This window comes from Callithrix jacchus, chromosome 4, assembly GCF_049354715.1.
Source record: "Callithrix jacchus isolate 240 chromosome 4, calJac240_pri, whole genome shotgun sequence".
Lineage (NCBI taxonomy): Eukaryota > Metazoa > Chordata > Mammalia > Primates > Cebidae > Callithrix > Callithrix jacchus.
This window is the reverse complement of record NC_133505.1, coordinates 150,701,897-150,713,985: the sequence shown is the minus strand read 5'-3', so window position 1 is coordinate 150,713,985 and position 12,089 is coordinate 150,701,897. Positions and strand designations below refer to the sequence as shown.

The 12,089-nt window shown below is 43.7% G+C and overlaps 2 protein-coding genes across 28 annotated transcripts in view; one reads left to right on the top strand and one right to left on the bottom strand.

The window, feature by feature from the left end:
• Positions 1-12,089, top strand: part of PLAGL1 (PLAG1 like zinc finger 1) — a 130,509-nt gene that overhangs the window by 105,833 nt on the left and 12,587 nt on the right. For 11 of the 27 annotated variants that reach the window (XM_078370218.1, XM_078370217.1, XM_017971451.4 and 8 more), the window contains 2 exons: positions 126-157; positions 4,727-4,800. The gene's annotated coding sequence lies outside the window, so the exon portion shown is untranslated. Of the gene's footprint in view, positions 1-125; positions 158-4,712; positions 4,801-12,089 lie in introns of all 27 variants that reach the window. The other 16 variants (XM_078370238.1, XM_078370230.1, XM_078370241.1 and 13 more) reach the window with 5 other exon arrangements.
• The window catches only part of ZC2HC1B (zinc finger C2HC-type containing 1B), an 81,695-nt gene continuing 71,507 nt past the window's right edge, over positions 1,902-12,089 (bottom strand). Inside the window, exon 8 of the mRNA XM_035296910.3 lies at positions 1,902-2,032. The gene's annotated coding sequence lies outside the window, so the exon portion shown is untranslated. The remainder of the gene's footprint in view (positions 2,033-12,089) is intronic.

Below are 12,089 nucleotides of genomic sequence, written 5' to 3'. Positions count from 1 at the left end.
TGCTCTTTCCTCTTCCAAGTAGACTTCCGTCCCCAACCCCCACTTTGGTGTTTTTGTTTGTTTTAGCAATTCAGAGCTCAAGATAAAGACCTTAAAGATAACTTTGTGTGTCTCTCCCTTTCTAGGTATTTGCATAGGAATCAGAGGAGTTAATCCTGTGAGTATACTCTAACATCTGCCCTTGTTTCCTTCCTTCCTTCTCTATCTGCCTCAGGGTTTTAAAGCGTAGGCCTGCTGCCTTCCCTGCCACCCCGCCCCTCCGCACTAGGCTACCAGGGCCTACGTGGAGCTTTGCTCCTCTCTCTGAGCTGCTGCCTTCTTTGAAAACTAGATTGGCTCCAGTTCCAACAGTTGTAGCTACTCTATAGCGCAGATGTGCACTGTTCCAAGGTTCTGCACTTTATTGAGGCACCCCACAAGTTTGCATTTCACCTCACATCGTCAAATATGCAAGAGGCTTTACCGTTTTCATGCCCAGTAATGAAAATGGACTCCAGTCCCCCTCCTGCCAACCTAGTGGAAAATTCCATGTCAGTAAGTTTTACGTGCTTCCCCTTCCCCCATGGAGTGTGTCCTGGAACGTGGAGGTTTTCATGGCCTCTGGAAGATGAGGACCCTCATCTCATGACCACCTCTGACCTTCAGTTTATCAAAGTAGTGATTTATTGAATCCTTGTAACTATCTGTCTCTGGGCCGCCAGTGAAGGCTGGGAACCTCGGGCCTCTCGTCGGGCCTCTCGTCTGGCCTCTGGAGGCACACTCATCACTGGGCTGTCTTCTCAAGGATTCTACTCATTGCCACATGGGAACAGAGCCCCACAGGGGCCTCTCTTTCTGGGGGCTGACGTATCTCCTTATCAGATCCCGGGATGGGGGGTGGTTGGCCATGGGGGAATGGAAAGGAGAATGTCATTTTTGCAGCTTCGCCTCTCCCTCTCCTTCTCCTTTCCCAGAAGTCCAGCAGAATTTCCTCTCTGGGTTTAGATATTGTTAACAAAGACAGACTTCTTCAGGATGCTTCTTTCTGTCTTCAGCTGGATGAAAATACAAGGGATTACAAAGCCTGCTACCTATTTTAAATGAGCTAGAAAAGAAAATCATTGGGATTTCAAACTAAGTAAAATTGCAGAGTTGTTGTGCTAGGCTGATGTGGAGGCCCCAGTAAAGACAAACAGCACCCAAACAGCACGTGGCTATGGGAATTAAGAGAAGGAAACGGATTTGAGAGACAATAGATTGTAAAGCTTAATCTTTGAGAAGAATCTAGAACCCAGAGCTTCTAAGTTTGGAGAGGCTAGGAAGTGACATGGGAAGATGCTGACTTTTGACACGCACCCTGGGTTCACGGCCCAGCTCAACTGCTTGCTGGTTTTAGGGTCATGGGCAAATCAGCATAACTTCTAAGCCTTAGTTTCCCCATAAGTCAAATAGGATTAATGCTACCTACTCAGGCAGTTGTTCTGCCTACTCATGCAGTTGTTGAGGGTAAGAAGTAAAGTCCTTAAAACAGTAGCCATCACCTGGTGAGCATCTGGGAGACCTGATGGCTATTTTACAGTGGTGCCATTAGCTAAACAGGCAGTGCCTGAGAAGGAGCAAGTCTGGGGTTAAAGTTTAAAGCCCAAGGGGCGCTGCAAGGTTATCCCAAGAGTTGCAGGAAGGAGGTAGATGTATTCATCTGGAATTTGAAAGAAAGTTCAGGATTGAAGATAGAGATTTGGGAGGCTTCTGACTTCAAGAAGTAGTTGTAACCTTGGGTGGTGCATGGGTTCCCCCAGGGAGATCATGTATAATGTGAGAAGGTACAAGACCAGCTGCCAGGCTCACAAATCTATTCCAACTTCGAGTCACCCCTTAATACCACGCCCTCCTGTGTCACCTTTAAAATGATATCATTGTCTGGAGGTGAATCTGAATATCCCACTTGGAGTCTTCATTGCAAAGATAGAATCTCATTGTTCGCCATTGTTCGTCTCGCTGAAATAAGATTTAGTTGTTTGTAATCTACCAAATCGGGTGGTCTCCTTTCCATCTGGAAAATAAAATGTATTCGAGAGGCTTTTCAAAAGTAAACCTTCTGCATCTTCAATCTAGAGGATCCTTTCACTGAAAACCAGGACAGACTTCCCAGTGTTTGAGGGTTGCCCGGTTCTTTCTTACTCAAATCATTAGAAATAAAAAAGTCAGTTTGGAGAATTTGCTTAAGAAAAACCAGGAGTAGCTAGACATGAATGAGCTGAAACTGGAAGGAAATCCCTTTGTTCAATGTGGGTTTCAGTGAATGCCCAGCGGGCGGCTAAACCAGTTCATTAAGAGAGAAAAAGACGTGTTCTTAAATGCTGTTCTTAGAAGCAAATGCCTAGAAAAACATATTGTGATGCTGAAAACCCATCCTGGAACTCATACACTCTAGATTCATGAACTTTGCTGTTTGTTATTAACGAATAAACAAACTTTCCAAAAAATATTTCCCCCTTTATTTAAAACAATTAACTAATCCATTTACCATCTGCCAGTCTTTACCCCTAGAAAAATGTGATGCTTTTTGTTGTTCTGGAACTCGGAAACATTTATCATTAGGAATGTTTAATTTTATGGGGTCATTTTTAACCGCATACTTAAAAAAGAATAATTGACGTATGAAAACCTATTTTTCCTCTGCTTTAGAAATCTAAATTCTGACCTGAAAAGCAGTCTGCAAGTCATCCTGTCAAACTGAGATGTGTTATCTTTCCTGTCCCTTCTCTGCTTTATTAAATCGTCATATACTGCACACAGTTTTTCCCCAGCCCAGGCCTGCCTTGGGCTCTCTGTTGCATTGTTAACTATTTAAGCATTAGACTGGCGCAGAGATGGCAGGTGGGAAAAGCTGAAGGACTTGATCTCCTCCCTGCCAGAGTTCTCCTCTTTCACGAGTGCTGCTTACATTGAACAGCTTAAGAATAAGCTCCTGTGTGAGCCCTCGGAGGCCAAGGAGTATTGTTGAATTCAGAAAGGAATCGCTTTCTTTTTGTGATAATTTGAATATTTTGACAATGAAGCTAAGCTACTTCACTGCCTGGTTTGCGTACCTCGCGTCATGTGCACCCTTTCCTGGGAAGCAGAAGAACCCTGCCTCTCTGAATACATAAGTTGGTGTTGTCCATTTGTGAGATGGGTAGGCCCAAAGGAAGAGTCATCCAGAAGAATTTTACTTTAAAGTTTAAAGCTCTTTGAAAAAAAAATTTATAGAAGCCTTTGGAGACCATCCAATTAAACCACCACAATAAATGTTGAGCATTTTGAGAAAAGAGATGGACCATGAAGGTGATTTGTAAAGTGTTTATACAAGCAAAACAATGAATATGTTGGAAACAAATTCTCTGAATGACTCAGACAACCTGCTCACCTCCAGTTTTTTCCTGTATTGTGATGTGTTCTTTTTAAGACATTAGTTGTCCAAAAATGGCCTTGATTTTTCCTTTTTTAACTTAAAAGGATGTTCTCATACAAAATGAATGGGCATAACCCGTTTGATCAAATTAACAGAAGAAAACAGGCAAGTGAATAAATAACTTCAGTGAGATATTAACTGGCTTTGTTCCATAACAGATTTACCTATTTACTAGTTAAGAAAATCCTGAAAAGCTTTCCCTGTAAGAGGATCGATTGGTTAGAATAGTCTTGGTAGGAAGAAGCCAAGTTTGATAATTACTTGGTGAATGGAAATGCTGGTTTCCAATTGCTCACCAGGGTTCAGTGGCACAAAGCTGGCTGTAGACTTGGCTTCTGAAGACTTGGTAAAAACATAAATTCTTGGGGTCCCAGTGATGCTGTTTTAGTCTGCACTGATTTGCCCTGTGGCCGCCCAGGAATCTGTATTTTTTTTTTTTTTTTATCCGAGACGGAGTTTCTCTCTTGTTACCCAGGCTGGAGTACAATGGCGCAATCTCAGCTCACCGCAACCTCCGCCTCCTGGGTTCAGGCAGTTCTCCTGCCTCAGCCTCCTGAGTAGTTGGGATTAAAGGCACATGCCCACCTTGCCCAGCTAATTTTTTGTATTTTTAGTAGAGACGGGGTTTCACCATGTTGACCAGGATGGTCTCGATCTCTTAACCGCGTGATCCACCCACCTCAGCCTCCCAAAGTGCTGGGATTACAGGCATGAGCCACTGCGCCCGGCCGGGAATCTGTATTTTTAAAAGACTTCTGTGCTAATTCTAATGCATAGCCAGGTTTAGTAAGCATTTAACTCAATATTCGCCTTGGAGACTTCACCTATCTTGGACTGCATATTTGCTAAATCTATATGTTTATATGAAGCCCCTTTGTTGAGTGCCAACTGGTTATTTGTGGACTTTCTTTCAATTCAGGATTTGTTTTAGGTTCTGTTATTGCATAGATTTGCATACCTGTTTTATGGTATTTTAATACTGTTGGTTTAAAAAAAAATCATTTCCTCTGAGTGCTGTTTTGAATATTTTATGTAAGCAATTTCATGTGTTCTTTTTTACCACTTGCAGAAAGCAGGGGAGAAGTTGAGAGTTTTTCTTAATCCAGTGCAAGTAGGACAAAGGATATGCATACTTAAAGATCATCAATTAAAATGCATGAAAAAAACACTAAAAAATCTCCTCTGGACATCACCAGTTGTGTGTGCTCTAGAAGTGAAGCTCAGGGGATAGCACAATGAGGGAATGTTTTCCTAGATTCATTCACTGACGATGTGCAAGGTCTCTTCTCACAGGTTTGAATCGTCAGACAAACTTCTGGGAGGACTCGGTACCTGCCTCACTGCTGCTGTTTCCTGTCACTCAGTAGGTGTGCATGTTTTAAGATTATTTCTAGTCGAGCACGTTTATTAACAATTGCTTAGAAACCCATCATGGGCAAGAACATGCTGGAGGTTCAGGGTACTTCAAAAAGTTTCTAGTGGAAAACAAACACATTTCCCCCATAAACTGCAAAATACTGGAGGACAGGGGTTCTTTTAAAGCTCAGTACACTGCGCGTTTCGGGAATTTGATGACGCAGGTAGCAACTTTGCATGTCCTCTGCTGACCCACAGCCACGGCCTAGTAATACATGTAGATCTATGGAATTTTTGCAGGCAACCCCATCAGTTCAAAAACAAGAAAGTTGCCCCTGCCAACACTCGTAACTTGTGTGCGTAAGATGTGTAAGAGGTTGTCTTCTTTTTGTGGCAGATGTCCACTGAAAGATAAGCCTGGGAAAGATGCTGATCACATCCCAGCCCCAAGAGGAAATCCAGCCATACTTCCTGAGGATTTATTTGAAAACACTGTTGTAAAAGCTGTTGCTGAACTTTGATACTCACAGACAGTGTAACTAGGAGGGATGGCAAAGTATAAATTGAAAGAGCATCTGGCTTAGTTCAGAACACTTGGGAGCAACCTCTGTTCATCATCATTATCGTCACCAATAATGATATTAATGGAAGTTAATGCTTTTGGGGCACTCTGTGCTAGGCGTTTTGCTTAGGACAGTGTGTTACTTGCACTATCTCATTAGTCCATGCTTATGGGCAGTAAACTTAAATCCTCTGAGCCTCATTTTCCTCATTTGTCAAATGCAGACAATGATGCCTTTCTATCTCTCAGGGCTGTGCAATGGAAATTATTAGACTAGCATGAGAGAGCTTTATGAGCTCAACTGAAACAGTTTGTTAAATAGGATTCCAACTCCTACTGAAACACAATATTGTCACTAAATATTTTGATTTATTGACCAAGAAATTGAAATTCATCCCAGCAGGGCCAACATATCCACTAGGACCTGGGAGAGGCACTAGCAGCTCTAATTAGGGCTAGGAGCTGGGGAGGGTAGTCCTTCCTGTATCTTCTGTTTACAATGTGTTTAATGTTAGAAGACCAGGAGTGCTAGCCAGGAAGATCTTGGAATGTGTCTGCCCTGTATTCAGTGGGCCGTGAACAGGTGGTGGGTGGCGAACACAGCAGGCCTTGTCTGTCTCAAGAGCTGAAGGGGGCAAACCCAAGCCGGGCGGACAGGATGATTGCAAGGCAAGCAGGGGAGCAAGAGCCACTTGAGACACTGCTGTTGGCTGCTGGGGAGGAGCCGTGAGCAGGCAGCAGCGGTGGGAAATTGAGGCTTATTGTGAGCAAGGTGCTGGCCTCCAGGGCAACGGGGAGCGCAGAGCAGCACTTGAAAGCCGCCTGCGGATGGGCTGGGGGATGGACCACACATGTGGATTGCAAGGACAGCTACTTAGAGAGTTCACATTCCTCCCATTGAACTGGCTATGATTGTAATGGTTTGTTAAACAAACAAAGGACCCAAAGCTGTGAATGGGAAAGAAAAAAGACTTAAGGTGAAAAGGAGAAGAGGCCCTGCTTGCTAGTGTTCCACTCTTTTTAAGCTTTCTCCCCCATTTCCTTAACATTCCTTTCCCCTTTCAGAAAAGCCAATGTTGTTGCTTGGAAAACTTGCCTTGTCTCTTTAGTGCCATTTTCTTTTGAAAGGGAAACCCGATGAAATGTTAATCAGTTTAAAAAGAAAAAAAATCAAAAAGCAGGATAATCTTAAAGGCCCAGTGATAAATATTTTTATTTTTCAAATTAAGTACTTCTGGATGAACAATTTGCTTTGCATCCTTTGAATTTGTTGGACATGACATGGAAAGGCAAAGAGAAAATTCTCAAGCTTCGCACAATTGTGTAATAAGATACGGCCTGTGACCTGAGAGGCAGGCGGGCATGCTTCTGGAGGAAGCGAAGTGAGCTTTGGAACAGGTGCAGCAGCTTCGCTTTTCTCACATAACCGTGCGTGTACGCAGTTTACTATAAGTTCTGATTATGTCTACATCAAGCTTGAAAAAAAAAATACTGCATGCTACTTTAAAACTGCCCATCGCATTTGTGTCAGGGTAATGCGATTTGGTCTTGGGTTCATCTTGTGTAGAAAGAACCAGTTAGCATTTCAGAACAGTACCTTTCAATCTGCTGTTCTCTCCAGGTAACTGACTTACCCATGGGGGAGGGGTAAGTGATAGGTAACTTTTTCCTCTCTGTAATTCATCTGTAGATGGGACATCCTCACTTTCGCTGGCTCCCAGTTCCCTATAGGATAAACCCAGTGTCCCCTGCCAGGTGCACTAGCCCCATTATTGGTTTTCAAAATGTAAAATCGTGTCATATTTATGGATAGGAAAAAGTAAGAGTTTGGTTAATAATTTCTTTATTGCTCTTACTCAAATTTGACAAGTATGATTACCGGAGCACTCTTGTATTGGGCTGGAGTCATTGTTAACTGCTATTATATGATATATGTGTTATATACACATAACATTTTTAATGCTGACCCCAGCCAGCCTGCACCATGTGCTTCACGGTGCCCCATGCTGCTTCATGACTCTGAGCTCTTCTCTCATCTCCCCACTGCCTCTGCAATATGCCTCCTCCCCTTTGTCAACCTGTATGCTCCTAGACTCAGCCTAAGTCGTCATTATCAAACTTTAGAAAGTGCAGATATTCAAAAAGGAAAATACAAAATGAGATCATCTATAATTCTACAGCCAGGATACCCTGCTACCATGTAGTTATCTGTACTTCCAGCCCCTTTTCTGTTAATGTAGTGATATGTTAGGGTCAAACAGGCCACCCAAGTCTTGAGCATCCCTTCTAGATGTCAGATCCTTCAAGGTCATTCAGGTGATTTTAACTCACAAACCAGGCATCCCATGGTCAATGTAACTAATATGCTTTCGCATTTCTCTCCTCAATGTGAGCCTATATCCTCACACGCTTCCTGAGAAGGAAACAGGCTTTTCTTTCCCTTGAATGGAAACCTTTTTGGAACAATAATAGGCCCTGCTGCTAATTAGAGTTCTGGTTCCTCCACATCCTACACTTAGAGTCCCAGGAAAAGAGATCGTCGCCATAAGCTATAGAAGCAGACGCTAAAAGGGCCTACAGGCGAGACTCAAGGGTTTCTAGGGAGGGAGGAGGGGGATATATTTTCATCTGTCATAAAGGAATGGTCCCCACTCCTGACTGTAATAATTAGAAAATCTCCCCTCATACCAAAGGCTCTTGTCTGGATTTCAGGACTTGCTTTCCACCCCTCACCCACACCAGGCTACTGAGAGTCTTTGTTAATAAATAGTCCTCTTCAAACAAGGCAGTCCCATCTCAGCTTGAGAGCCAGGCCTGGACTTAACCCTTGCCATTCTCAATGCACACATCTATTTTGCTTACTTGTAGGCATTTATCTATTTTTTCGTATTTCTATTTAAAATTACAATGCGTATGGTGGGGAGAGGAGAGGAGGCGTGTCAAAGATCCAGGAGTCTGCAACAGTATTTCTTTTCCTCCTTTCCCCCAGTGGGTACCATGCTGGATGACCCATCTGGAAGGAGGCCTTTGGCCCTTTTGTGGGGCTGGCTCCGTGCTCATCACAGCCATCCCTTCCCCCTTGGCAGTTCAGCTTCTCTCAGCCTTCTGTGGCTCTCCAAGGCTCACATTCATGGGCTCATGCCTTTTCCATTGCAAGTCTGGACTTCTTCCTGTTTCAGCCAAGAACATTCCATTGCCATCCTCTACCTACCTCTACCTCCTTCTGCCACCTCACTCCATCTCCATGTAGACGCAGTTGGGGCTGGCCTTGCCTAAATAGACTCGATATCTTCAATTTGCCAAATAGAGCAAAGAAAAGCCCCCAGATGCAAAAAGCCTACCTTCTTCTAGTAGATGAGGAAACCAAAAGATTTTTGTTTTGGGTCTGTTTGTTTTTAGTTATTAGGATTTTGTTTGTATTATCACCATCTAGAAGTTATTTAGCAACATTGACTATTTGAACTCAGACTTAATTCTCATTTTGTTCATTTGTATTACCATAGGCCTGTCATTACACCAACTTACCCAAGAGGAGGTAGGGGGATTCAAGGCAGGAGTCTGCTTCTGTCTTTGGAGCTCTGAGAATTCCATGCCCCCACAAGCTTGCTTCTATCTAGGCTACAGTGCAGAGTAGATGGCCTAAGGGAGTCTCAGTCTAGCTGCAGCCTGCCATAAAGAAAACAAATTCCTCCCTGCCCCCAGGGCCAGCCCACTTTACCAAACCATTCTGGGAGAAAAGCATTGGCGATCAAGGTTGATCATGTGAGTCACTGACAGGATATGAGGCCACCCATGGAAAGCGCAGAGTAACTTATAAAGTCATCTGTCTAAGCTCAATTCAGAAAGGCATCCGCTTCCCTAGTCCAGAAGAGAGCCTCAGCCACTCCACATCGTATATCTCCTTGCTGGACTGAGTGCCAATTAGGCCACAATAAGCTCAGCATGTCTAAAAATCAACTCCTAACTCTTATTTTTTGCTGAGTTTTTCTTCTGGGATGTGGAAGAATACCTCTCTCTGCCACCACCGTTCCCCCTTTCCATAACCTCAGTCCTAATCCAGTTAGTCTGTTTACAGAGTGTCACTGGAAGCTGTCCTCCCTCCATGTGCAGGCCTGTGTTCTCTCTTCTGAGACCTGGCAGAAGCCTAAATGATCTCATTATCCCAGCCCACCACCCTCCAGCATGTCTTATACATCCCTGCCAGAGTTACCATCAAAAAGCGAACTCTGGCCAAGCGCGGTAGCTCACGCCTGTAATCCCAGCACTTTGGGAGGCCAAGGTGGGCTGATTACCTGAGGTCAGGAGTTCAAGACCAGTTTGGCCAACATGGTGAAACCCTGACTCTACTAAAAATACAAAAAAAATTAGCCAGGTACGGTGGCACATGGCTGTAGTCCCAGCTACTCAGGAGGCTGAGGCAGGAGACTCACTTGAACCCCAGAGGCAGAGGCTGCAGTGAGCCGAGATTGCGCCACTGCACTCCAGCCTGAGCAAGAGAGTGAGACTCTGTCTCAAAAAAAAAAAAAAAAAAAAGTGAACATTGGTGGCAAGCCCACTGCTTCTAATGGGTCCCGTTGCCCAGCTCCCTGGCGGTCAGTGCCTGGGTCGTCCTTTCCCCTTGGTAGTTTGGCTTTTGTCAGTTTTCTGTGGCCCTTTGAGGCTCCCCTTCACAGGCTGGTGCTTTTCCCACTGCCTGTTCTCATTCTTCACAGCATTTTATTGGCCTTCTTTACCTATTTCTACCTCTTCTCTCCCTGCCCTCCTAACGTCACCTCCACATAAACTCAGAGTTTGTGGCTCAACTTGACTAAATAGATCAATCTGCTAAAAAAAACCATTATGTTTGGACAGGCACAGTGGCTCCCAGCACTTTGGGAGGCCAAGGCAGGCAGATCATGAGGTCAAGAGATTGAGACCATCCTGACCAACACAGTGAAACCCCATCTCTACTCAAAATACAAAAATTAGCTGGATGTGGTGGCAAGTACCTGTAGTCCCAGCTGTTTGGGAAGCTGAGGCAGAAGAATTGCTTGAACCCAGGAGGCAGAGGTTGCAGTGAGCCAAGATGGCGCCACTACACTCCTGCACTCCAGCCCCTATCTCAAAAAAAAAAGAAAAAAAAAAATGAACAAAAAAGCCCACCTTCCCCTTGTAGAATGGACTCTCCACAATTCTCCATCTCTCCAGCCTGTTTCCTTCTTTGCCCACATCTGTACCTGTATTCCAGTCTTACTGAACCACTTATTTTCCAAGTCATTGGATTCATTCCCTTGGTATGAAATAGACCACCTCCCTACAAGCTTGTAACCTTGTAGGCTAGCTTCAACTTTTACTTCACTATGACACCTTTCTTAATCTCCCAAGCAAGCGATGGTCACTGCCTAGGCAACTACCACCTTGAGTTTTAGTAATGATTTTCACTTCTATTTATCTGTTTTCATGCATACATCATTACAGAGCAATGTAATTGAATTGTCCATCCATTCCCAAGGAAACATATCTTCGAATACATCCTGTCCATTATTCTAGTCTTGTATTCCAGTCTCTTTCCTTGTGGCTTGGCACTAGTTATCTGTCTTTATTTTGTGTCTAATATAGTGGTATTTTAAACTGTATTTCTGTTTGCAGATATTTAGAAATGCAACTGATTGTGTAGTTTGATTTTTATAAGCAAACACCTTGCCAAGCTTTCTAATCTTCTCTGTGGATTCTTTGGGATTTTCTATATAGACATTCCTCTGCAAATAAAGAAATAATTATTCCATTCCAATTTTATGCCCTGCTCTTTTCTCTTGGGCTGGTCAGCTTTCCAGGGAAGACTCCTTCATCCTCCTGCCCTGAGAGAGGGGACATTCACCCTGTGTCAGCATAGTCCCCACTGTTATACACTCCCCAGAGCTAGCACTTGTGCTAGGGGAAGGAAGGGCAGGTGCTCCACTGCAGGCACCAGGAGAGGGCAGGAGGGCTGAGCGCTTCACTAAGACTTCCACCTGCTGTTTTCATACCATTTTCCATCCTCACTTCCAGAAGTACCTAGTATACCAAATCGCGGAGCCCTGTGGTAGATGCTGCGGGCTATATCATGTTGTTTTGTTGCCTCTTATTGCTGGCTTAAACTTTAGCTTTCTTAGGATGGCTACATTGGTCACTGCTTGTTTCCCTGTTTTCAGTTTCCACAATTTGTTGTTTTCACCCTTTTCTATTAGGCTGTGTTTTAGAAAAATCCCACTGTTGCTGTTTGAGTAGTATTTTTAGAGAGACTGAAGCCACATGTTTTTGTGCAATTGGCCATCTTTAGCCAGATATTACACTATTTGTAAACAGAACACAGCCTGTCACTTTTCAGATGTTCTGGCTAAGATGCAGATTTGATGTTCCAAAGCTGTGGCATAGTCATCTGGACAGCTTTCTCAATTTTCTCTCTGAATATTAGAGAAATATTTCACTTTGCCTTTCTTGGTTATCTTAAGCCTCATTTCTTAGAAAGTAAGAGCTTAGTCACTGCGTTAACAGAATTCAGTCTCTGATATTGAGAAAAACACCCATGTTAGAAGACCAAAAGTGGAAATTCAATTTCATCTCAGAAATGGTCCTTGTGTTGTGTCAATGAGGACAGTGGATATTGAAGCCAGAAGTCCTGGTTTATTTTAAGAATGTCGTAAAAAAGTTGTGCTCCATCAGCTGATTCTGTTACGCAGCATTGGGGAAGTCCTGGAACTACACTTGTGTCTGACTCCC